A 25,172-nucleotide genomic window follows, 5' to 3' on the forward strand; every position below is an offset into this window, starting at 1 on the left:
TTGGAGACGCAGCATGGGGGTGGCGGGGTTGACTGCAACCTAGGATGGGGTTGGACGGTTGGGGGAGCTGCCTCTGCTGCTGAGAGGGACTGAGCTGTGCCACCTCCTCTAACTCCTACACTCAAGTCTGAACCCCTCATACCTTAGAAAGTGGCTGTGCTTGGGGACCCGGACTTTAAAGAGGTGATGACGTTAAACTGCGGCCACTGGGGTGGCCCTAATCCGATATGACTAGCGTCCTTATAAAAAGAGGTGATTGGGACACAGACACGCACACACGGGGACGACCATGTGAGGACGCGGGGCGAAGGCGGCCATCCGTGGCCAACAAAGGGAGGCTTCCAAAGGAACCAACCCCGCCCACACCTGGGTCTCAAACTCCCAGGCTTCAGAGCTGCAAGAGAGAAACTTCTTTTGTTTATGCAACCTGGTCTGTGGCAGACCAGCACAGCTACTTACTAGTCGGCTGGCCCTGGGCAGGCTTCCCATGCCCTCTGCCCCTCAGTTTCCCCTACTGTAGAATGGGATAGCAATGTGCCCACCTCTCAGGGTGAGCCAGTGAAGATGTGAAGAGCCTGGGGCGGGCTGAGCCTGCTCCTGTTCTTCCACTTCTCCACACCTCTGAGGCTGGGGGCACTAGGCACCTGGCTTGTAGCTCTCACTCCTGCTTACTCCCAAGCACCCCAACCAGAGCCCCTACAAACAGAGCCAAATGGGAAAGAAGCAGGCTGGGTCTGCTTCCGACAGCCCCTGCTAAGGACGCCGAGCCATGGCTGGCGAGGAAGGCGGTGAACAAAGGGCTCCGGGGTGAGCAGGGCATGGGGGTGTCCAGGTCAGGAGCCGAGCTGCAGGTGCAGCCCCATTTATGTGATTTTAGGACCTGGAAAGGGACCTGGCTCAGCCCACGTGGGAGTGTCTTCTCTAGCGTCCCCAATGGCTGCCCCAGGATGGCTGCTGGGACTCCCAGAGATGGACACTCAGGGATTCCAGGGGTGCAAAGGAAGGGACAGTGGAGTGTGCTGTAAGGCTTAACCAACACTGCTTGAGCACCTGCTGTATGCTAAGTGCTTTCATACTCAGCGAAGGCAAGGCTGCAGGCCATGTCCAGCTCATGGATGGAGACACCAATGCCACCCAGGCACCAAGATAATGCAGCAACCAAGGCCACACGAGGAGCAAGTGGGCATCTCTGTGGCAGGTGGGTGGCGGGAGTTGGTGTGAGTTGCGGAGCGGAGACTCACAGAGCTGTGCTGGGTGGCCAAGAAGGCTCTGACTTAATGCCCAGCTCTGGGTGAGCTGATCTGGGGGTGCCCGGGTATCCACTGCAAAGAGAGCAGGAGGCAGGGGCAGTTTGGGACGGGAGTCCCAGGGGCAGCGCTGGCCCAGGCAGTTTCTCCTCACGGATTCTACGCTGGAGATAGAGGTGGCTCCGGGCCTGACTGCCTGTGGCCCTGGGTCTCCAGGAGCTGAGACTGGTGCCCCCGGCTTAGCCCAAGCTGCCCAGGGAAACCACCCTGTGGACCGAGCCCGGCATACCTGGAGGGCTGGGCTCCACACGCATCTGTGGCAGGCTCCTGGAGACCTCTGCGTTCCCCCCCATTCTCAAGCAACATGCCTTTGGGAAATGCTCACCTGGTCTCAGCTGAACCCAGGAAATTGACTGCCACTCACTCACACACTCAGAGTTCAGCTGGGGTGTTAGCAACACACGCACAGCACCGTGCCCATACCCATGCTGCATGCCTGCAGCTGGGGGACACACACACACAGAGTGATGTGCAACCGTCACTTACATCCACACTGAAACACACACACGACTTCCACATACACCCTACAGCTGCTGAGGAACGTGAGGACAGGTCACTACTCCCACCTCCCTTCCAGGACGAGGGCAGCCTCAAAACGGCTCGGCGACTTCAGCAAGGGTGTATGTGCGCCCACCATGTGTACCTGTGTCCCGGAGCACTTCTCCCTGCCACTGTTGATGCAGCCCCCACTGCCCCCTGAAGTGCAGACAAGGTGGGGGGCAACTCTGCCCAGGGCCTCCCTGGCCCCGGGAAGGGCCAATGGGCAGTGAGGGCTGCCTTCCCCAGGAACGCTGTGCTTGAGTAGTAAGTGACTGTCTAGCTCCGGCCCTGGGGGATTCTCCTGAGATCCGTGAGTAGATGAAGCTGGGATTAGGGAACGCAGACACAGCTCCAGGAGAGGAGGAAAAATCCATGTGTGATTCATGATGCTCTCCCAGACGTAGGGCGAGGCAGGCGGCCTGGAGCCAGGGCTGACACCTGGAATCCTAGCATTTCCCCGAACCCAAGGGGTGGAGCTGGGGCCCACGAAGGCCCCTGTGCAAGGGGCGAGCATGTGAGCTTGCAGCAGACAGCCCGGCAGTGTCCCCCAACCTCAAGCTGCACGGCAAAGCACGACAGACCCATGATGGTCTCTGATGGGGTCTCAGCTATCCTGTAAGGCCAAGGCATAAGTTCTAGGAGCTGGGCAGTCCCCGGGTATGTGAGGCAGTCACAGCCTGCAGCTGTCCCTCCTGCTGTGTATCCATCCCAAGCTCACTCTGGAGCAGGCCTGGGCTCCCAGGGCACCCCCATATCCCACCTGCCCAATCTCAAATGAACTTTTGGGCCAGAGAACTCTCTGAAAAGCGACAAGGACTTGGGATTCATTCATTCATCGATTCATTCACATTCATCTTTTTAATAAACATCTTGGCAAGTGCAGTGGCCCATGCCCGTAATCCCAGTACTTAGAAGGCCAAGGTAGGTGGTCATTTGAGGTCAGGGGTTCGAGACCAGCCTGGCCAACATGGCATAACTTTGTCTCTACTAGAAATACAAAGATTAGCCAGGCGTGGTGACGCACGCCTGTAATCCCAGCTACTCGGGAGGCCGAGGCAGGAGAATCACTTGAACCCAGGAGGCAGAGGTTGCAGTGAGCCAAGATCATGCTACTGCACAGCCTGGGTGATGAGTAAGATTCCATCTCAAAAAAAAAAAAAAAAAAAAAAAAATCTTGCAGACTGGGCACAGTGCTGACTGCTAGCAAAGCCCAAGGCAAGGAAGGTGTCTATCTGGTCCTTGCCCTCCAGGAATTTGCAGGTTAGAAATACCGCTGCAGATAATCTGCAGCAATACAGAAAACAAAGCCTGGCTATGGTGGGGCTGTCCAGCCTGAGGCACTCAGGGGAGGCTCCCTGGAGGAGGTGGCTCAGCTGGAGCCTTGAACGATGCACAACAGTGAGCCAAGGAAGGAGCCAGCACAAGTCAAGTCACAGAGGCAAGAAGCACAGACGTTTGTTGAGCCCAGGGGACAGGTCAGGTTGGAGGAGGGACGTGAGAGGCCCCAGGAAGCTGGTCCTCTGCTGCCAATGACCCCTCCATGGAGGTGTGGAGGCACTGCACAGCCTGGGCACACACCCCATCCCCTCACTTGGGTCTCTGCAGGCCAGCGGGGAAGCTGTTCCAGGAAGGGACCTCGCCTTCTGGAGACAATGTGTCCTCCTGCAACCCCTCCCCCTCGGGGGTGTATGGAGGCCCTGAAGCTGGCCTGCCTGTTCTCACAGCTGGTGGCTGAAGTGCCCTTGCTCCTCCAGTTGTGGTTCTTCCGTTTTTTTGAGACAGGGTCTCGCTCCGTCGCCCAGGCTGGAGTACAGTGACGCAATCTTGGCTCACTGCAACCTCCACTTCTCGGGTTCAAACGATTCTCCTGCCTCAGCCGCCAGAGTAGCTGGGATTACAGGTGTGTTCCACCATGCCCAGCTAACTTTTATAGTTTTAGTAGACAGGGGGTTTCACCATGTTGGTAAGGCTGGCCTCAAACTCCTGACCTCCTGATCCGCCCGCCTTAGCCTCCTAAAGTGATGGGACTACAGGTGTGAGCCACCGTGCCTGGCCACATCCACAGTCTAGGGGAACCAGAGCCTCCTGTCACAATCAACCCACAATAGTCGAAGGAGACTATGAGGCCACAGCAGGACTTCTGGGGGACAGGAAGGGAGGAAATTCAGGAGTAGACAGTTCATAAAACAGCTCTCAGCCTTCCTTCCCTAGTTGCCCCTGCTGAGCATTGGGAGCCAGAAAAAGGAGGACGAACCTCGGGTAATGTTCATGCTCCTTTGTAACCTCCGGTCCCATTAAACTAGCGGCACAATCCCAGCTTTACCTTGCAGAGCCAGATGTAATGGGGCATTAGAGGGGAATTGAATTTCCCTTTAATTACAATGGCCCACAGATATTGTTTAATTTGTAATCGGGAGTTAATGTGGTTTTCCCCTCTTGCAGTCATGGGGCCGCCTGCACACACATGTTTTCATTCACCCGGCTGGGGTGTGGGGCCCACCCGGCAAGGTGAGACGTCAGACAAGACTGTGCCCGGCCCGAGGAGTGCCGTGCCCCGCCCTGCCTCTCACCTGCCTCCAGCCAGGCCCACCGCACGGAGGACGTCAGTGTGGCTGTCACATGTTACATGCATCGCACATGCATGGAGCCATTCTAATAGGCAGGCAGGAGCATAATTTTTCCTCTAATTACATATTCAGCACTTCTGAGAAAATGAGATTTTAGTAATTCAATTGGACTGAGAAGCGGGGCTATAATAAAATGAAATTTGTAACAATCGTGCAGTTAAATTAGTTAAATGGAGAGGAAGGAGCTGTGGAAAATTGACCCCTCGATCTCCTAAGGACTAATCAGACATTTGAACTGAGTTGTGCTAACAAAGCCCTTGGGTGGTGCGGGTGGCGGGGGTCTCCCTGGGCAGGTGAATGTGGGGACAGTGGGAGAACAGGGAGGGGCAGAGGACGGCTCAGGGCCTGGGGAAGTAGGTGCTGGATGGAAAAAGCCAGCGGCATGTCTTCTGATCAAATGGTTCTCAAACTACCGTTTTCAGAACATCCTCCGGTGCCACCTGGAGGGACAGAGTCACCCAGAACAAGGTCTGTGTCACGCAGCTCCTGGGTGCTCTAGAGCAAAGGCACGCCAGGACTGCCTGGGGGAGAGAGGACAACACCAGGACCAAGACTGTGCCCACCTCGCTGCCAACCCTAAAACGGAGTGGTCCAAGCTGGGATAGAAGAGCAGCTTCCAGCCGGGCATGGCCACTCTGACAGGGAGGTGAAGAGTGGACCCATCTCACCTGGGAGCACCTGGCCCGGGGACCCCAGCTGTGTCCCCTCCAGCCCAGACCAGCTCCCTCCAGGGGGCCAGGCAGCACACTTGGCTGAACACCAGGTCTCACAGAGGAGGCGACTGTTCCTGTCCCACCCGCTGGAAAACTGCAGCCCTGGGGCCTCACGGGCCCAGGCCTCAGTGTTCTAAGGGTGTCAAGAGGGGAGGTGTGGACCCCAAGACTTTGGGGGAACTGAGAAATCCCAGAAAAAAGGCTCCAGTGAGGCTCTTCAGGCTGTGGTGGGGCCGTGGTGGGGCAGAGTGGGGAGGCGGGGACATCCGAGTATTCTGATGCTGCCCCAGACCCCTCCGGTTTGCAGAGATCCTGCCATTCAGGAGAATATTCTCCCCAGAAACCCTGGCCATGTAAAAAGTCAGGGAAGTCCCAGAGCCAGTGGGGAGGATGGGAACCAGGAAGGATGCTGCTGCCACCTGGGCCACCCAGCACTGGGTGCAGAGTTTCCTGGGAGGGGAAGGCACAGAGAGATGCCACCCACCCACCCACACCCCGCCTGCTGCCCTCCTGGCTGATGCAGAAGCTTTGCCAGCGGGGTGCCCCACCTCCCTCAGGCACCTGGGACCCCAGTATTTCCCCACACCTGGGATAGCCAGATGCAGAGCAGGTCTCCTAAATTCAGCTCCTCCTTGCCCAGGTGCTGTGGGTGTCTCCAGGACAGATGGTGTCCAGACAGGTCTGCTGGAGCCCACCCAGCCCAGGCCTCCGGAACTGTTACGCTGAGCCATGTAAACAGGCTGGGGCCACTTGGATGGGGGCTGGTGCCTGGGAGGGTGGAACGTGCGCCCTGCCCTGCAGCCTGACCATGCAGCACATTCTAGAACATCAGCAGAAGTGGCTTCCTGCTTTCCCCTGCAGGCAGGCCCACCTCCACCCCACGGCTCAGATGGAGGCAGCGGGGAAGTGAATACGGAAGCTGGGTTCGGGAAAGGGTGAGATGGGGAAGCTCAAGGTTTGGGATGGGGTAGAGAAAGAATGGGCTAAGAAGATCCCAGAGACCCCAGGCTTCTGGAAGGGGTGGACATGGCCGCGCCCCAGGGTCCCCACTTGGCAGGGGCTGTGGCCACAGTGCCCAGGCCGAAAAGTGCAGCTGCTCTGCGGGAGCCTGAGGTTAGGGTGTCGTGGGCAGCTGGGAGAAGCCAACAGCTGAGGACTTTCTGTGGGCGGCACCGTGCTGAGCTCTGGGGCCATTTTGCTTCACCCTGAAGACTCCTGAGATGCAGGTGCTGGACTGTCCTTGGCTGTGGAGTCCACAGCTTGGGTGAGAGTCTCTATTGGGGGTGAGAGGCTTCACCCTTCAGTCTTAGGGGGAGGTTTTGCCAATGAACACCTTGGGTGCCTTGGCACATGGCCAACTTTGCCAATGAAAATGATGCCAGTGGCTCTTGGTGGGAGACCCGGTGTCAGGTGTGGCCACAGCATGGCAGAGCAAAACCAAAGTGCAGGAGTGGAGGCGAGCCCTTCTCCTGGCAAGGGCGGGGGTCCAGGTGCCCTCCTGGGAGCCTCACCTGGGTGGTGGCTGTTCTGATGCCCCAGAAGCTGGTCTTCCCATGGGCATGGGCGGCAGGCTGGGAGAACCAGGGAGAGCCACGCTGTGGAAAACGCTGTGGCCCTGGCAGGAAGAGCTCACCCTAATTTCACTCAATCCTCTTCTCCCTGTACCAGCATCACCCAAGGGACCCAGTATTTCCCTCATCTTTCCAGCCTTAGCACCGGGAGGAAAATGAACACTCAGAATGACATCTGAGACTAGACCACACCCTCATCTTTCTAGAGCAGGAGGAAGGAGCCTCCGACATGGGCCCCTGAACAAACGCAGCTGGGCACACCTAACAGGCAGGGTGGGAGGGGCAGGCATGGGGAGGGACGGGAGGCGGGAGGCACAGGCTGGCATCCTCTGCCCTCCTGCGCAGCCCTCTGGGCTGGCGTCCACCTCCCAGGCTGCGATGAGCCATTCCGATATTTATCCTTGTGTCATCTTCCGAAAGGGGAGTGAAGAGAAAGCAAGAGGAGGGAGGGAGGAGAAACAAATTGGAGTTTCTCATTTCAAAGTTAATTAGTCTAATTAGGTCTAATTAAGAGCCCCCAACACAATGCAGCTCACAGATGAAGTGGTGGCTCCTCATTTCCTTTGGTTCTCATTTTAGACTGAGCTGGGAAGGCATGGGGAGGAGGTGGTGCCTGGGGAGGCCTTGGAAGGGCACAGCAGGGTCCCATCCCTCGTGAGGACAGGTGGTGGGGAACCCTGGGCAGCGCTGGCAGGTATACATCTCGATTCCTGCACACCAGCCATCCCGGCGGGGTGACGGGATGAACTTTTAAATCCTATTCTCAGTGCTCCCCTGTTTCCTGGTTCTGGGGCCCCCTGTAGAAATTCTGGCTTCACCAACCAGGGTCCCTGCCTCCTTCCCCAGGTGTCACAGAGACAATCTTCAGACCTGAGCAAGGGCTTGGGTCCATGTCCAGGATAGGCCCCTCCCCCAGGTCCTGTCAGAAGTTAGCCCAGGTCACAGGACCATTAGGGGCTGATCCTGGTTTGGGGGCCCTGTGCCTACCTGGATCACCCCAAATGAGGGCAGGCCAGTTGCAGATGCCACGAAGCACCTTGAGGCTGTGGGCCTTCTGCCTGCAGCAGGGCTAGGAGCCAGTGACACAGGCCGGCCGGGCTGCTGAGGACACTGAGCCAAGGCCCTGCAGGCCTCACAGGCACTGGCTGGAAAGGGACGTGCCCACAGGCCTCGGGTTTACACACAGGGAAACTGAGGCCCAGGGAGCCAGAGTGAAATGTGGCACAGGTCTATACCTGGCGTGTGGCAGAATCGTGACTGGAACCAGGTATGACAGATGGATACAAACGTGGGCACAGCCCACGCCCACCCCTCCTGCTCCCCCCAGGGCAGGGTGAGGGCAAACCTTGGCCCCAGACAAACAAGGACTCGACTCTGCAAACACCAGCATGGGAGGGCTTCCTTTCCCTCCTGCACTCCACAGTGCAGCCTCCCGTGGGGTGTGCTCAGGAAATGAGGCCGGGGCAGGTGTGGGGAGCCCGCTGGCAGCTGTGGCCGCCCCGGGCTCCGACTCAGGCCGCCAAGGCTAAGCCGAGCAGCAGTGGGAATGGCCGGAGGGGCTGATGTCTGAACCAAGATCAAAAGAATTGAGTAGGCTCAGCTCTGAGCCACAAAGGAAGCGGGTCCAGAGCCACCCATGGGGAGCAGAGATGGGGGACGGGAAGGAGGGGGCTTCAGAAGGGTCCCGAGGGAGGGCAGAGCCTCAGGGAAGGCGAGGTCGGGGTAGGAGCCCAGCCCCCTCCCCACATGCAGGTCAGGATGCAGACCGTCGGCCCTCACCACCCACCTGGCTGAGGGAAGCTCCCGGCCACTCAGAGCCCACCCACCCCTCCTGCCAGGGCCGTCCCAAGCCAGGTCTGAACGTGGATGGGCTGGGCTCACTGGGAGAAATGAACAAAGGGAAGTGGCCAAGAAACTTTTTGGGGGATGGAAATTCGGAAGCTGGCTTCTGGGATGGTCGCACAACTAAGGATGTCTTAAAAGTCACTGAATTGTACACTTTTTCCAGAGTGAATTTTACAGTATGCAAATTATACCTCGATGAAGCTGTTAAAAAATAAGCAGGGGAAGAGACGGGTAGCCATGCCTCTGGGGGCCTAGAGACGGCCTCGAACAAGGGACCAGGTGGAAATCCAGAGAACCCAGCTCTCTTGAGACCCCGGCGAGGTGGGCACGCCGCCCCCACCACAGGTGTGTTTCCAAGGGCGGCTGTCTCAGCCACTCTGGGCAGCAGTTCTTCTCTTCTGTAAAATGGGAAGATCGACTACATCCTGGGGCTTCTGGAGGCTCAAGTCAGAGACTTCCAGAGTGCCAGGCACATGGCCAGAAGCAAGCCCAGCTACAATGCCAGGGACAGTGCCAGCCTCGGGGGTGCCAGCCCCTCTTCCCTTCCTCTCCTCCCTCTGGGGTCTCTAGCAGGCTCTGCAGTCCTCTTTGTTGAGCACCCTACAAGGAGACACTGACTTGAGGGGTGCAGGTCATGGGACCTCGGCTGTAAAGGGGCTGCATGGTCCCCGAGCAGCCTCCCGTGGGTCATGGAATCCTTTCCTGGCCACCACAGGCTTGGCGGAGTTGAGGAGCCCCTTCACAGATGAGGGAACCAGGCGCTCAAGCCTGTCTCTGTCTCCCTCCCTCACCCTGGGCTCAGAGGCTAAGGAGCCCAGAGGGTTCTGATATCCTGCCCCATGCTCAGGGAGGTCCGGCACCAAGGAGCACTGGCTGAGCTGCTGCCTGAGCCCCATACCGGCCATGCCCTGAGGAGGCCCCCACTAGGCAGGGAACCTGCGGCCTGTGCCTCCCAAGCACGCTTCCAACCCTAAATTCAAACACGCCCCGCCACCAACTCATGAACAGCACAGCTGCATGGCACCGGCCTGAGAGTGTTCGAACCGTGAACTGACCACACAGAAACAGTCAATATAAACTACGCATTTCATGACCTTATCTTAGCAAGGTCTTTACCGGACATCACAGATCCACGGCTTGAGAGATGAGAAGAGGCCTGTGGCCTTGGGGGCTGACCCCGCAGCTGCCCTATGTCCTATGGCCCCCCCAACTCTGCCAGCTGGGAGGTGTCCTCACCTCCACTGGCCCATGAGGAACCTGAGGCTCTGAGGGGAGAGGGGTCACTGGGCAGGTGGGCAGCCTGGCCTGCTTGTCCACACCCGCTAATGAAAGCACTGAGGTGGGAAGGCCTCAGGCAGGCCAGCCACACAGGGCTTCGGCCTCTCTGTGGTGGCCTCCTCTGTCAGCCAGTGTGTTTGGGAACATGGCCCATTTGCTGGTTCATCTCCCCAGCTCACCCTGTCCTCCCACTGGGCTTACACACCGGGTGCACCCTTGCCGAGCCCCGGGTCACACGAAGGCCCTGCAGATACATGGAGGGCAGAGACCCCACTCAGTCCTCGTGGTACCAGGTCCATAGCAATGCCACCGCGGCCCTAGATACACAGCTGTGGTACACGCCTGCCACCCCAGAAACATAACCAGCACCCAAAACATGCACACAGGCTTCTGCCACACTGCCACTGAGGGGGCACCTTCCAAATGCCCCCCAGCCCTGCTCAGCTCCCAGGAAAGAGCCCAGCTGCACAGGGCTGATCCATGGAGACCATGTGAATCCCAGTGTCATTTTCTACCTGGGGCTGTGAGCCTCGGAGAAGCTGGGCCTGTAAGAGGGATAAAGGCAGCACTCGCAGCCTGATTCAGACATGAGGTGGGTGCCCACCACTGCCCGGGCCCAGGGCAGTTGGCAACCTGGGTTTCCTCAGAGGGGCTGGGTTTTTCTTTTACACACACCCCAGCCATCTTGAACTCAGATGCTAGGGTAGCAGTGAGGATTCCACATAGGAGAAGGGCGGGACCACCCCCTGGGCTGTGCAGAGAGGGGGTCCCTCTCCTTCCCTGCTCCTTCACCCAGTGTTGCCAGGACAGGCCTGCAAACTGCTTCCACAAGGCCCCTCTAAAAGCAGGTAAGATCACACCCCACCCAGGCCCCAGGACCCTGCCTGCCGCCCCCAGGGCTGCTAGTCCTCCGTGCAGAGTCCACGCCCTCCTGCCACGGGACCCTCGAGAAACAGGAGGCAGCACAGACGGCCCCACCTGGTGTGGTCCCATGGCATGAAGCAGCCACAAACGGCAAATCCACAGAGGTGGGTGGGGCAGCCACATGCAGGCGGCAGGGAGGCTGGCAGAGGCTGGGAGGGGAGAACGGGAGGCGGCTGCTACTCAGCATGGTGCTTCTTAAGATGCTGAAAACATTCATGGAACTAGAAGTGATGATGGCTGCACAACGTTGAGAATAAACCGAAAACCAAGGAACTGCACAGTTTGTGAGGGTACCTTTACGGCGTGTAAAGCCCACAGATACAAATGATTAACAGGAAAGGAAATGAAGAGAGGAAGGAAGAGAAAGAAGGAAGGAGAAGAGGAGAGAGTGAAAAAGGAAGAAAAAAGGAGGAAAGAGAGGAAAGGGCAGGAAAGAGAGAAGGAAGAAGAGGGAAGGGAGGGAGGAAGGAAGGATGGAAAGCAGGGAAGGAAAGGAACGAGGGAGGAGGAAGGAGGGAAGGCAGGGGAGGAATGGAAGGGTCAGAAGGGACTGCCTCAGCTGCAGCAGGTGCTCATGGAGAACAGCAGGTTAACGGTGTCAAGTTTCCAGGAGGGCCAGGGGTTCACAGCTGGCTGGGGTACCAGCTCCAATCCAGCCAAATGGGCCAGAGGGGAGATCAGAGGAAAGAGCTGGATCTGAGGGCCCCCTGCCAGGGGCCTGCAGCCCAGTCTGGAGCCTGAGGGAGGGCTCCAGGGCCAGGGGAGGGAAGATCTTTTCTCCACCAGGGAGCCAGGGCCTGTGGGCTCCTGAGGGCTGGGGTGCAAGGCCTGGTCAGTGCAGGCCCGAGCAACCCATCCCCCATGTGTCTGCATCATCCTCAAGCCAGAAACCACCCCTCCGTGGTCTGTCCGTCAGACCTCCCGGGTATACCTCTCCGGCTAAAGCCCCCCGTTCACCCCCACTGTCCCTGCTGCCGCCTTTGCCCACACCCCTGCTCTGGCCGACCTGGGTCTGTAGCTTTCCGGCCCCTCCTTTTCCATCCAAGATGAACTTTTCTGACTCGTAAATCTGATCCTGTCGTTCTCTACTCAAAGACCTTCTGTGGCTCCCTATCACCTACTGGAAAAAATAAAAATCTCTTAGCCTAGAGCTTAAAACACTCACTCCCTTGAACCCTGGGTACCAGGCACTCCAGGAACCCCTGTGATCCCACTAAACCCTAGTCTTTCCATGTAAACTGCTGCCTCTGTGTGGATGGCCCTGTTTCCAGATCACTGCCACAGGTCTGCACCCTAAACATGGAAGGCAGACCCTCACTCCTGAGACACCTGCCTAGGTCTCTGGTGGAGATAACCCTTATTCCTTCTAGATCTGAGCTGTCCACCTCAGCAGCCACTGGCTCCACGTGGCTGTGGAGCACTTGAAATGGGTGAAAATTACACAGTGGATTTCGGAGATTCAGCATGAAAAGAGAATGCCAACTATCTCAATCATGTGGATATTGATTAAATGTTGCAATGAAAACAGTTTGGACTGGGTTACAGAAAACACATCATTAACAGAATTTCATGTTTCCTTCTACTTTTGTAGATGAGGCTTTAGAACACCTCACATCGCCCGTGGCTCCGTTACCCCGACGTCTGCGGCCAGGGCTGCTGTAGGCCAGGGGATTGGCTAATGTTTTCTACAAAGGGCCAGAGAGCAAATACTTTGAGCTTTGCTGGCCGTATGGCTCCTGCTGCAATGGCTCAGTTCTGCTGGCGCCCAGCAAAAGCTGCCACAGACAACACGTAAACAAATGAGCGTGGCTGTGCTCCAATTAAACTTTCAGAAAACCACACGGGGACACATTTGTTCCACAGACCCCTGCGCTAGGTCCAGGGTTTCCAGACTTTTGAATCCCACTAATTACTAACATTTAATTATTTTTTTATATAAATTAAAAACAAACAAACAAACAGAAGGTCTTGCCATGTTGCCCAGGCTGGTCTCAAACTCTTGAGCTCAAGTGATCCTCCCATCTCAACCTCCCAAAGTGCTGGGATTACAGGTGTGAGCCACCACACCCAGCTGTAATATTCAATTCAAAAAGGGTGGAGGATGGGGAAGATCCATTAGAATTGCCAAACTTTGGCTGGGCATGGTGGCTCATGCCTGTAATTGCAGCACTTTGGGAGGCCAAGGTGGGCAGATATCTGAGGTCAGGAGTTCGAGACCAGCCTGACCAACATGGTGCAATCCCGTTTCTACGGAAAATACAAGAATTAGCCAGGGGTGGTGGCGCACACCTGTGATCCCAGCTACTCAGGAGGCTGAGGCATGAGAATCTCCTGAAGTCGGGGGTGGAGGCTGCAGTGAGCCTACGTTATGCCACTGTGCACCAGCCAGGGTGACAGAGCGAAAGTCTGTCTCAAAAAAGAAAAAAAAGAAAGAAAAAGAAAGAGAATTGCCAACCTTTTATATTACCAGATAAGGTCGTTTTAAAAGATCAACAGTGGGTATCACTATCACATCACAAAAATGGGCTCAACACAAAACGTGACCACCTTTATCTTCATGAAAACCATCACTACATTACTCTGATTTTGCCCACTTTGCCACAGATAGGTGAAAACTTTGTCACAGACACAGCCAGTTGTCGCCTGGTGCAAGATCTGGGAGGGGACCAGCCTGAGTCTGGTCTCAGGCTTATGGCCATGGGGGTTTCTTCGAGGCTACCCCATCCACATCCCCCTGGTGCTCCCCATGTTCTAGGGCAGTGGGACTCCCTGGGCCTCCATCTGGTGCCGATTCCAAGTGGATGGGGAGCCATAGGGCCCGAACTTCTAGCTGGCTCTCCTTATCGCATGGCCAGAGGGCGTATCGAGGCCCTAGAGTTGCTGTGTCCAACAGAAAAGAATGCTCTATATCTGCCAGCACGTTAAACCTTGAGACCCTTGTGGCTACGGGTACTGGAAATGTGGCTCATCTGAACAGAAGGGCTCTGTTGGTGTAAAATCCTCACCCAATTACAGACAGTACAGACACAAGAACGTGAACCATCTGTAACAGTTTATCTCATCTGATTATTCTGGGGGATAAGATTTGAGGTATGCTGGGTTAAACAAAATGTATGATCAAAATTCGTCTCATCAGTTTCTTTTCACTTTTTAAATACGGCTACTAGACGGGCATGGAGGCTCATGCTTGTAATCCCATCACTTTGGGAGGCCAAGGCGGGCGGATCACCTGAGGTCAGAAGTTTGACATCAGCCTGGTCAACATGGTGAAACCCCGTCTCCACTAAAAATACAAAAAATTAGCCAGGTATGGCAGTGCTCGTATGTAATCCCAGCTACTAGGGAGGCTGAGGCACGAGAATCATTTGAACCCAGGAGGCAGAGGCTGCAGTGAGCCGAGATCACGCCACTATAGTCCAGCCTGGGTGACACTGTGAGATTCTGTCTCAAAAATAAACAAATAAAAATGACTACTAGAAAATGCAAATTTTCCTGTGGCGAGCACTGTATTTCTACTGGACAGCGTTGCTTTGGAGCCTCTCTGAGAGCCAGCCGGGCTCTGCTGAATTCCTCTGGTGACAGGGAACTTACCACCTCACGAGACTGCCCATGCTAAAAGCATTAGCCCTGGAGACGTCCTTTGAGGTGTCCTTCCCACTGCCATCCCACCCTCCGGTCCTGCCAGCCCTGGGCTGACTGATGGGAAGGGCCTATTCTCTCTAAGGCGCCCACCTGCAGACTTTGAAGATGGTCCGCTAAGATCCCAGTTAGATGCCCCCGATGCTCTTAGCTGATCTTCCCGTCAACCTTCTGAAACGCACAATGGCTTGGCAGCGACAGCATGACACTGGATGTGCAGTGGGTCTGGGCGACCCTGACCCCATCCTGTCTGCTCACTGGGTGATAGAGCAGGGGTTCTGGGAGGAAAGCAGTGAGCTGGAGCCACTGCGGGATCTCAGACTTTCCTGATTTCACCCCACGATTCCCCCACCGCCTCGCTGTGCAGCTGGAGATGGCTTCACTGTCTACATCATCCAGCTATCGGGATGGGACGGACTCTCCATGGGCCATCCTGAGGCCCTATCCCCACGCTGAGTATGGAGCTTGGCACGTGCCACGTGCTGAAGCGGAGCCTGCTGGGGGTGGGAGGTGTCAGCGACATCTTCGTTACCCTTGACCCTAGGGTCATGGAATCTCCTGTCTCCTTTTGGTTTCCCTGGATTGGTTAGTCTAGTTCCTTCCAAAGTCCCATCTGCTCAGCTACACCGGGAGACGCAGAGGAAAAGAGAGAGCGTTTTGGCCCCAAATGGGGAGAACAGGGCTTCTTCCCTGGCATGGTGGTGGGGACCAGGGAAACCACCAGGGTGAAAACACGTGGTAGAAGGTGCCCCGGGGCAGGGATGAAGTACTCATTATCACGTAGCTGCCCTCTGTCTTGCCCTATAGTCAGTCTCCCACACACATGCACACAATGCACACTCACGCCACACGCACACAATGTACTCACATGCACTCACAGGCACACATTGACACACATCCACAATGCGCACTCACATGCACTCACATGCCACATGCACACGATGCACTCATGCACTCAGACACATGCACACACAGACACGTGCCACACACACACAATGCACTCACGCAGACACACGCACACACACACATCCACAATGTGCACTCACATGCACTCTCACATGCCACACGCACACAATGCACTCACATGCACTGATACACGCACACACTGACACACATCCACAATGCGCACGTACATACACGTCACACAGACACATGCATACACAGACATGTCCACAATGCACACTCACATGCACTCACATGCCACATGCACCCAATGCACTCAGACACATGCACACACACATCCACAATGTGTACTCACATGCACACATGCCACACGCACACAGTGCACTCACATGCACGCAGACACACGTCCACAATGTGCACTCACATGCACTCTCACGCCACACACACACAGACATGTCCACAATGTGCATGCACACTCACACGCCACATGCACACAATGCACTCATGCACTCACACACACAGACACACATCCACAATGTGCACTCACATGCACACATGCCACACGTCCACAATGTGCACTCACATGCACTCTCACACGCCACACACACACAATGCACTTGCACAGACACTTCCACAATGTGCACGCACATACACTCTCAGGCCACACGCAATCACTCATGCACTCACACACACTGACACACATCCAGAATGCACTCACATGCACTCATGTCACACACAATGCACTCACACAGACACACGCGCACATACAGACACACATCCACAATATGCACGCACATGCACACATGCCACATGTACACAATGCACTCACACGCACTCAGACACATGCACACTGACACACATCCACAACGCGCACCCACATGCTCACACGCACACAATGCACTCACACGCACTCACATACACACTGATACACATCCACAATGCACTCACATGCTCTCACATGCCACATGCACACACACACTCAGACACATGCACACTGACACACATCCACAATGCGTGCTCACATGCACATGCACCATGCCTGGCATGCACTCACACGCACACAATGTACTCAAATACACACTGATACACACACACAATGCACTCACATGCACAAAGATACACACAATGCACACTCACATGCACTAACACATGCCACACAGTGGTCACTCACACAAAGACACAATGCAGTCACACACACACTGACACACAATGCACGCTCACATGCACTCACACTGACACATGTCCACAATGCAGTCACTCACACACACTGACATATGTCCACAGTGCAGTCAGTGACATACACAATGCACAGTCACATGCAGTCACCCACATGCACACACTGACACACATCCAAGGCACACTCACATTACTCACACACAATGCACACACATGCTCTCACACACACACGAACACATGCACACAATGCAGTCACTCAAGCACACACACACTGACACAATGCACAACCACTCAGACGCGTACACACACACTTGCCCCCCTCAGGATAGGGCCCAGCACAGTGAGGAGCAGGTGACATCTGTCTAAGTGAGACTGAGGCCTAGGAGCAGGCGACCTGGGCCCAGCAGAGCTGAGCTTCCCCTTACAGGGTGACACCATGAACCCAGCAAAATTCACCTTCATCTGCAGCAGCCTCTGCCTGGACTGGTTCCTCCTCCCCCTGCTTGCAGGCCTCAGCTCAGGGCCTCCTCTGCCCCTCTGCGAGGCCCCCTCGCTCTCCCAGGCATGCCCCTGCGCACTCTTCCCTCTTCCTTCCTCTTCCTTCACACCTGGCAAGTCTACCTGCCTCTTTAAACACACCCTATTTCCCTTCCCCACCTTCGTGATAACTCCACCAGGGCAGGGGTACTCACAGGGGTCTGACACAGGGCTGAACAGCGCATGGGCAGCGTGAGGTCCCTCGCCCTGAGCACCTGCCAGTTACTCACTGGAATCCTCGCTCTTGCAGATAAGGAAACCGAGGCTCCAAGGACCCCCGGGAGCTCACTCTAGGCCACCAGGCTGGTCACTGAATGGGCCCAGGACAGCAGCCTACCCCACCCATCCCTCTCCTTTGGAGTACCTGTCATAATGGCTTCAGATGGACCTATGACCACTCCCAAGGAGTGACTCTCCCAGGATCTCCTGGTGCGGGTGCTGGCCAAGCATGGGGTGACTGGGGTCCTCTCCCGCTGGCATACTGCCCACTGGAGTGTAAGGAAGCAGGCTCCTTCCTGTCTCCAGGCCTGGCAGACACGCCGCCGGGATCACTCTCTCCTGCCTGGCTGCTCTGGCTCCCCAGTGCCCCCCGGACGAGCTCCCCAGGGTCAGATGCTCCAAGCTGACTCACCACGACTCAGACACTGGGCACGCCCAGCTGCCGGCTCCTGGGGTGGCGCCTCTGAGGGCGGTGAAGAGGCCAGGCTGAAGGCCGGGACTGGTGCTGGGCAGGTCCGGGCTGTGGGGCGCAGCAGCCTCTGCAGCCCCAAAAGCTCTCCGGAGAGAAGATGTAATGCCCTGCCTGAGAGCCCTGGACACAGACGCCCTGGCCAGAAGGGCAAGACGGCTGGTGGGTCCCCACTCCCTCTGACCCCCTGGGGGCTCACAGGCACAGCCAGGGCTGCGGAGATGTGCCTGTCGCCCCGGGGATCAATTCTGTGGTTGAATTGTGTCTGTGAACCCCAGAAAGGGCCAGACAGAGTCATTTTCTCCCAACTCTAAACGCAGGGCCTACCACAGTGCTTGGCCCCAACAGCAGTGTCTTGAGGAACTGGTGGGAGGCTGGCCTCTGGCGGTGGTGACCCCCACCTCTTTCCTTCTCCTTGTCTGTGGATTCCCTGAGCTGGGCTGGGATCCCAGGGCGAAGGCATGGTCCTTGGGTACAAAGACGCTGCCTGCCCCCCAGAGGTCTGGGCCCAGCAGAGACAAGACTTGCTCCAGCACCCTTCCATGGCTGTCAGGCCCATTGCTGTTGCAGCTGGTAGGGGACACACTGGCCACGGTTGGACTGGACCCACGGGCACCAGAGCCCGCAGTACCCCCAAAGCAGGGCCCATGACATGAGCCCAGCAGCTCAGCAGAGCAGCCCCAGGCTTCCTGCCCAGGCCCAAGCCCCTGGCCCCAACTAGGGTCTCCTGCCAGGGCTGAGCTTGCTGCCGGGAGGGACAGTGAAACCACAGACCATGTTCCAGCTGTGCTGGTCACACAGGAAGTCGGAGTCAGTCCTGTGGTCTTGAGTAACAGGATCTGTAAGATCCGCACAGCCCCCGACGAAGCCAAGTCACCGCTGGGCACGTGGGGTGGCTGGAGGGGGTTGCCCAGGGGCCTAGTTAGAACCTAGAGGACGAAGAGGGGCTGGAATCTTCTCTGAGGAAGTAGGGGTGCTTCTCCCCGAAGGAGAGAAGCAGAGAAAAAAATGACTGTGGCAGAGAGCAGAGAAATTATGCAGAGAAGGAAGAAGGCGAAGAGGGAGAAGATGAAAAGCATGGAAAATTCTAGGGGCCATAACTGATCACGAAGGCAGCAGAGAAAGGGTTAATACCAGTCAGGAAGATTGAGACAGGTGCTCCAGAGAAGGAAGCCCAAAGGAGAGAGAGACAGTGACCCAAGAGCTCCTTCACAGACGTCCCAGCTGCTGTCCCAGCTGGGTCGGAATCCACTAGCCTCTCCCCATCCCCGCTGACCCCACCATGTCCCCTGGGTCCCACACCACCAGGCGCTCCAAACCTCCCTCTGGATGCCTGCCCATGGGACTGCCTGTCCTGGTCCAGGTGCCACATGGCCTCGCCTGGGCTGAGCTGGGTGCCAGGGGTTGCGGGCACCTCCCCAGAGCTGGCCCAAGGCCACCAATGGCCTCTTCCTCTCACCCCCGCCCTCTCCCCACCTTCGGAACCTGATAATCTGCTTTAAGCCACCTTTGGGTAGTGTCCCCAGGACCAGAGGACAGGAGACAGAAGGGCACGTGGGCTGGGCTATCTTGGCCTCCACCTCCACCAAGGACAGCAGCCGTTTGTGCTTCCCGAGTTGTGTGGCTCAGCGTCTGCCCCGCAGGTCTGGCGGGCAGCAGACACCCTGCTGTGCCAGGGTGGAGAGGAGACTTGAAGGCACATTCATTGTGTGGCCGCAACGTTCCTCCCTGCCCTCTGGTAACCTCCCAGCATGCTGAACAGCCGCCAGCTTACCCCCTCCCCCCGGCCTTGAGCTAAACCTGCTCCTCTGTCCCGTACCAGCTAGACAGCCAGGGGCACAGTGGCACTGCCCATGCTGCCCACCAAGCCAGGGTCCTCAGGTGGGACAGGTGGGAATGGGCATTCTCTCCATTTCCACCCCAGAGCCTGGGTGCAGGCGGACCTGGTTCCTAGACCCTCCATAGGCAGGGGTGGGGGATATGTTCGCGGAGTGAACATTTTACTAGTGATTCCTGGGAACTGGGGCATGATTCAAACCTTAGTATGCTTAGCCACCAAGACGAAGCTTTGCAGCCTCTTTAATGGAACTGAAAAATCCTACCACCCTGTGAGAGGCAGAGTTAGCTGCTCCCCATTGCCTGGACCATCCCTGGCCCCCACCCTCTCTAGCCCTTGAGATATACACATCTGTCCACATTGGGAGGAGACCCGGTCTCTGGGCAGAGACGACCCACAGGGAAGTTGGAGGTCCAGGGCTGCTGGCCCCACACAGCCCACATGCTTCGCTGGGTCTCAACACTGAGTGACCTGCTACCCCTCCTCCAAGCAGCTTCCATCTGTGCCAGGGGCTGGAGCCTTCTCCTTGGCCATCAACGCCCAGCTCCTACTTGCTCCTTCCCCCTGCCACGTCCACCATCCAGCCAGAGCTCCCTGCTCAGAGAAACCCACTCACCCACAGAACAAGACACCACACAGAGGATTCCGAGACAGGACTCTTTCACTTTCCCGAACCCAAAGGAATCTCCTAAACGTCGCTGGGTGTCAGGGTTCAGGGCAGATCAGGCTAAAGGCCTGTAGGAACGCTGAGAAAAAGCTTAAGCCATGAGAAGGCTCCAGATAATGCATGCTTTCTTCTGCACATGGCCAAGAAAAGTAGTTGGAAGGGGACCAGAACGTCCCAAATCTTCGCTGTTCAGGAGAAAGCGACGTGGACTCGAGCCTCAGTTCTGGAATCTGCTGCCTGGATTGGAATCCAGGTTCTGCTTCTCAGCAGCTTCCCGAGTCAGTATGTTACCCAACTTCCCTGTGCCTCAGTTTCTCCAATAGAAAATGCGCATGTCCACGCTCTCAGCAGGTTCCAAAACACACTTCAGCTGCCAGGGGCAGAACCCACAAATGTAACTGAGATACTTCAGTGACCAAATGACATCAGGGGAAAGAGGTTTCACCGCATAGACTCGCGGCTCAAAGCGAGGGCCAAGAACTAACCTTTTCCCCTAATCCTTCCTAGGGAGTGAGGGCTCAGGCCTGCTTCGTGGGTTCCTTCAGAATAAACATCACCTGACCTCAACTACTTGTCTGGTTAAATTCTCCAGTTAACAGGACAGTGTTTCAGATGTGGCTGCAGCCAGCACACCAGACCCGGACAGCAGTGGATGCTGAAGATGCCACGGGTACATGATGCAGTGCAGTGCCCTCCTCCCCGCGCCAGCCAGCAGTGGGCCATTCTCTAGCCACCCATGCTGACCCGCAAGCCAGCATGTCTCAGACGGGGTTCCTGGAATCCCACCAAGTCCACAGGGGACGCGCCAACAGCTCAGGGAACAGAGACGGAACGCAAGGTGCAAGGGGCGGTGCTGCGTCTGCCACAGTAATTAATCCTGATTAAAAATGCCTGTGATTAGCAGCCTTGCTACCTTAGAGGGAAGAGAGAATGATTATTAATAAGAACAGTGCCTCCTAATGAATCTCAAAACAGACCCCAGAATCCCCGGGCCCCTCGGTGGAGCCTTTGGGTTCCACAACCGGAGGGAATGTGCCCTGCTATCAGCAAGTCCAAGAAGCCATGGGCACCGTGACGCTGCGCGGAAACACCGCATCCTCCACGGAAGCTTCCGGTGCCTGGTGAGGCTCACCTCGGCGAGGGAGGCTATCTGTGATTTCACCTTGATGGAGCACAGATGAAGAGCGAAAGCAACAGAATTCACGACGCGCCCCCCAGGAAGCCTCCGGGTCTTCTCAGGGCTGGCCCCTCTCCCCCCGCCAGCCCCCTCTCTTCCCCTTACAGTATGTTAAGACCCTCACAGCCCTCTCCCCCAGAGCCATTTCCCGGCTTGCCATCGGATGGAATAAGATTCTCTTTTATAGGACACTGCAGTTTAATAATAAAGTAATTACCATGACAAAATCGAATTTTTTCGAGCTTGGGGTTTTTTTTCCTCCTATCCTCTAAAACTTGCTCCAATGGATGCCCAGGCTGGGCCTCCCAGGGTGCCCTGCTGATAGTCTCGATTTTCAGATAAGCTCCTTCTTGCCCTGAAAGGTGACCAGTATCAGCCCCACTCCTCCTCACTGGCCACAATGCACCAGCAATAAAGCTTCAGGATTCCCAGGAGGGGTCAGGTGTGGGGGGGATCGTGGCACCCTGCAGGGAGCTAGACTGGCCCTAAGTGGGGCTCCTGGAAGTGGGCTGAGTGGCCAAGAAAGCCTCAAAGGGCATGAGTGGGTATGGCCCAGGATCACCCCTCATGAGCTCTCAACAAATGCCAGAGCTCAAAGCACAGCAGGAGTTCTGGTGTCAGATGACCCAAAGTCATCCAGGGAGGGTCAGAACTCAGCAGTATCACCACTGCCGCTGGGAGAGGGGCTGAGAAGACAGAGGGTCCAACAAGTGACTCTGATAAATCACAGAATTGTGGTGTCTCAGGAGGGACACGCCCCATCCCCAGCCTACCTGGGGTCCCACCCAAGGCAGCAGGAGAAGGCTAATGCTTCAATAGATCAGAATTCCACTGGGTGAGGTTTTTAGTTGGTAATTTCCAGTTTGAAAGACTAGAGGCTTAGAAAGCGTGCCTGTTTAAATGCTGCATCTTAATGCGCCTCAAACTACGTCTCCTGTCTTGCTTGATTTCACGTCTTTTGCTCCCGCTCTTGTTATCAAATGTGCTGTTGAGATTGAATATACAGCCTACATATGGCGCCAACACTCACTCACGCAGAGGACCTGCAGCCCCCACCTGGGAGGCTGGAGCACCGCCAGCTCTCATTTCTGAAGGCCTGGGTGGGTGTAGCCCCAGCCCCTTCCTCTTGCGGCCTCTACCTCCAGAGGCTGCTGCAGGCTCTGGCTCTTCCAAAGGTGGTTTGGGATAAGCAGGGTCCCAAACTGAATTTGTTTTCTGACGGCCCTGGACTGCCCCAGCTGTGTGTACTCCCATAAAAACACACACCCACAAATAGCCAGGAAATTGCTGCATTCTAGACCTTTCTGAAGTCCACTGAGACACACGGCCAACCACCCAGCAGAACAGCGGCGGGTGAGGGAAGGAAAGTGGGTGGTTCAAAACCTGGTGCAATGGCAGGCGATGGCTTTCACAGGGACAATCTGGGATGGCTTCAGCTCCTTGGAGGTCCTTTTGCCTTCCCACTGGCCCTACAGAAGGCTCCGAATGCCACAAGTCAGGGATGCAATCACTTAGCACTGAAGAAATCAGGGTGTCTTCCTCATGGGACATGTTGGTGGACTCACCCCAACTATGAGCACTGGTCCAGCTCCAACAAGACAGCGCCAAATGTGTGGCTGCCATTTTCAAAGGTTTGCCTCGACTTCATTTTAACTCAGCCCTCACATTCAGCCTGTGAGGACTATGTCATACCAGGAAGACACTGAGGTTCAGAGTGGTGAAGTCACTAAGACAACAGAATCAGTGAGCCAATGGATTGGTCTCCAGCCCAGGACTCTTACTCTGAACCCTAACTCTACCAGCAGAACCCAGAGCTACACTTCCTGCTGCCTAAGACACTCCTGCTGTGCCTGGGGGAGTGCAGGGCAGATCCTAGCTACTGGGAGTGTGGTCTGCCCCAGTAACCTCACCTGGGCACCCCAGAGATTCCCGAGTCAGTTTTGTGCTTCTAGAAAGCTGGGAGGGGCTGGGGACCCCCCCCCTCCGCCGGGGAGGCCTATCCTGACTCCCCGTGATTCAGTGTCAGCTGGGAATTTGGGGCAATGGTCATGGTCTGGGCTTGGACAACTTCCTGTCTACGGGTCTGGGGGCTCCCTAGTGGCTCCTGGGCTGTGTCCAGGGGTCTCCAGATGTCACAGGTGGTCCTGGGAAGGTGACACCAAGGCCAAGGGCCCCAGGCTGTAGGCCACTGCCAGCCACCTTCTGCTCCTGCACCAGCCTCTGCTCCTGCAACAGTCCCCTGCCCTCTGCAGTTGCTATGTTTGGAAATCCCTAATGCATGGGCCCTTGCAGCAGGCTGACCCAAGTGTTCAGCAGCCTAGGGGCTAGATGCCCTGGGCCAGCTCAGAAGGCCTCATCTTTGCCTTCTCTGTCCATTGTTCCTCCTAAACCACAGTCTAGCTCCGTGGAGAGCCCAAAGGGCACAAACAGGTAAGAACCTATCACCCAAAGGCCCAGACCCCTGGAGTCTCTGTCTCCAACACACATATTCTCACACACACACTCTCTCTTCTCCATTCCTTGTTCGAACCTTCAACGAGTGCATGGAGGTGGGGGTGGGGAGACCTCTTCCTGTGGACTCTCGGCCTGGCCTGGCCAGCTTCCTTGGGGTAGGCACCCTATACCCTCTCCCTCCAGTCTCCAAGCCCAACACAGGGTGCAGAACAGGGCCTATGGAAACCCTCCCACTGGGCCCAGCAGGCCCCAGGATGCAGCCTGAAGCGCTCACAATCCCACCAGGCTCCTCCAGCAGCCGCCCCCACCCCTGCAGGCCCAAGCAGAGGGTGAGAGTGGGAACAGAAAAGAAGGCAGACGCCACAGCGCAGGGAGGGAAGGGCAGGCCCAGAGGTGTGGGCAGCCAGGGTGGGTGAAGCCAGAGTATTAAAGACCGGGCCAGGCTGGCGCCAGGAACCGCGGCCCACAGAGGCCGAGGGGCCTGGGAAAGACGAGGGAATCCCCTCTGTCCCCAGTGCAGGCCTGGGACTGCACTAATTCCGCATTGGGTGGCAGCGAGGACCCCTGCCCCCTCCCCCCACGCCCTGGCCGGCCGGCGGGCAGGCGGCTGCTGATGTTCTGTGCGCACCTCCCCACGGGGCGCCCTGGGGATGTAGGGGCTCAGAGTCGCCGACTTTCCTGCCCCCACCCATCCCCAACTCGCCAGCTGGAGCTACCTGCGCAGCACCCAAGACTGCAAAAGTCTGGCCCCAGCCCCCTCCCCGGCCAGAGCTCGTGGAGCCTCCCTCGCCTGGCGGGTGGCCCGCCTCCCCGGAGGCCCGGCGCGCGGTCTGCGCTGCAGCAGAGCCCGGCGCCTCCACCGCCGCCTCCGCGCGGCCCCCCGGTTTTCCCGACGCTGCCAGGGAGGATGCCCGGCTCCCCGTCCCCGAGTCCCCAGCGGCCCGGCGCGAAGTTCCCCAAAGTGACCCGGGCGCCGAGAACCCCCGCCCCCTCCCCTCGGGCTTCCCCGGAGACTCCGCCCGCCGCCCCCTCCCGCGCCTTCGGAAAAGTTGCGAGCTACGCCCCAAACTCCGGCCCCCCAGCCCCGTGCTGCACGCGCCCCGGGCGCCCCCGCGCAGGGGCGCAGTTTCCTCTACCCCAGCCCAGGCGCCATGACGCGGGGAACGCGGCGGGGGCCACCGGCGGCGGCGGCGGCAGCGGCGCGGAGGCGGCCAAGTGCGGGCGTGGGCAGCAGCGCGGGGCGCACGTGCGCCGGGCCGGGGGCCGGACCCGGGCCGGGGGCCGCTTAC

General features: G+C 57.2%; 1 protein-coding gene across 45 annotated transcripts in view; it reads right to left on the bottom strand.

Annotated features, from left to right (window-relative positions):
• Positions 1–25,172, bottom strand: part of RBFOX3 (RNA binding fox-1 homolog 3) — a 508,442-nt gene that overhangs the window by 66,400 nt on the left and 416,870 nt on the right. The gene's annotated exons all lie outside the window — the stretch shown is intronic.

This window comes from Callithrix jacchus, chromosome 5 (assembly GCF_049354715.1).
Source record: "Callithrix jacchus isolate 240 chromosome 5, calJac240_pri, whole genome shotgun sequence".
Classification (NCBI taxonomy): domain Eukaryota; kingdom Metazoa; phylum Chordata; class Mammalia; order Primates; family Cebidae; genus Callithrix; species Callithrix jacchus.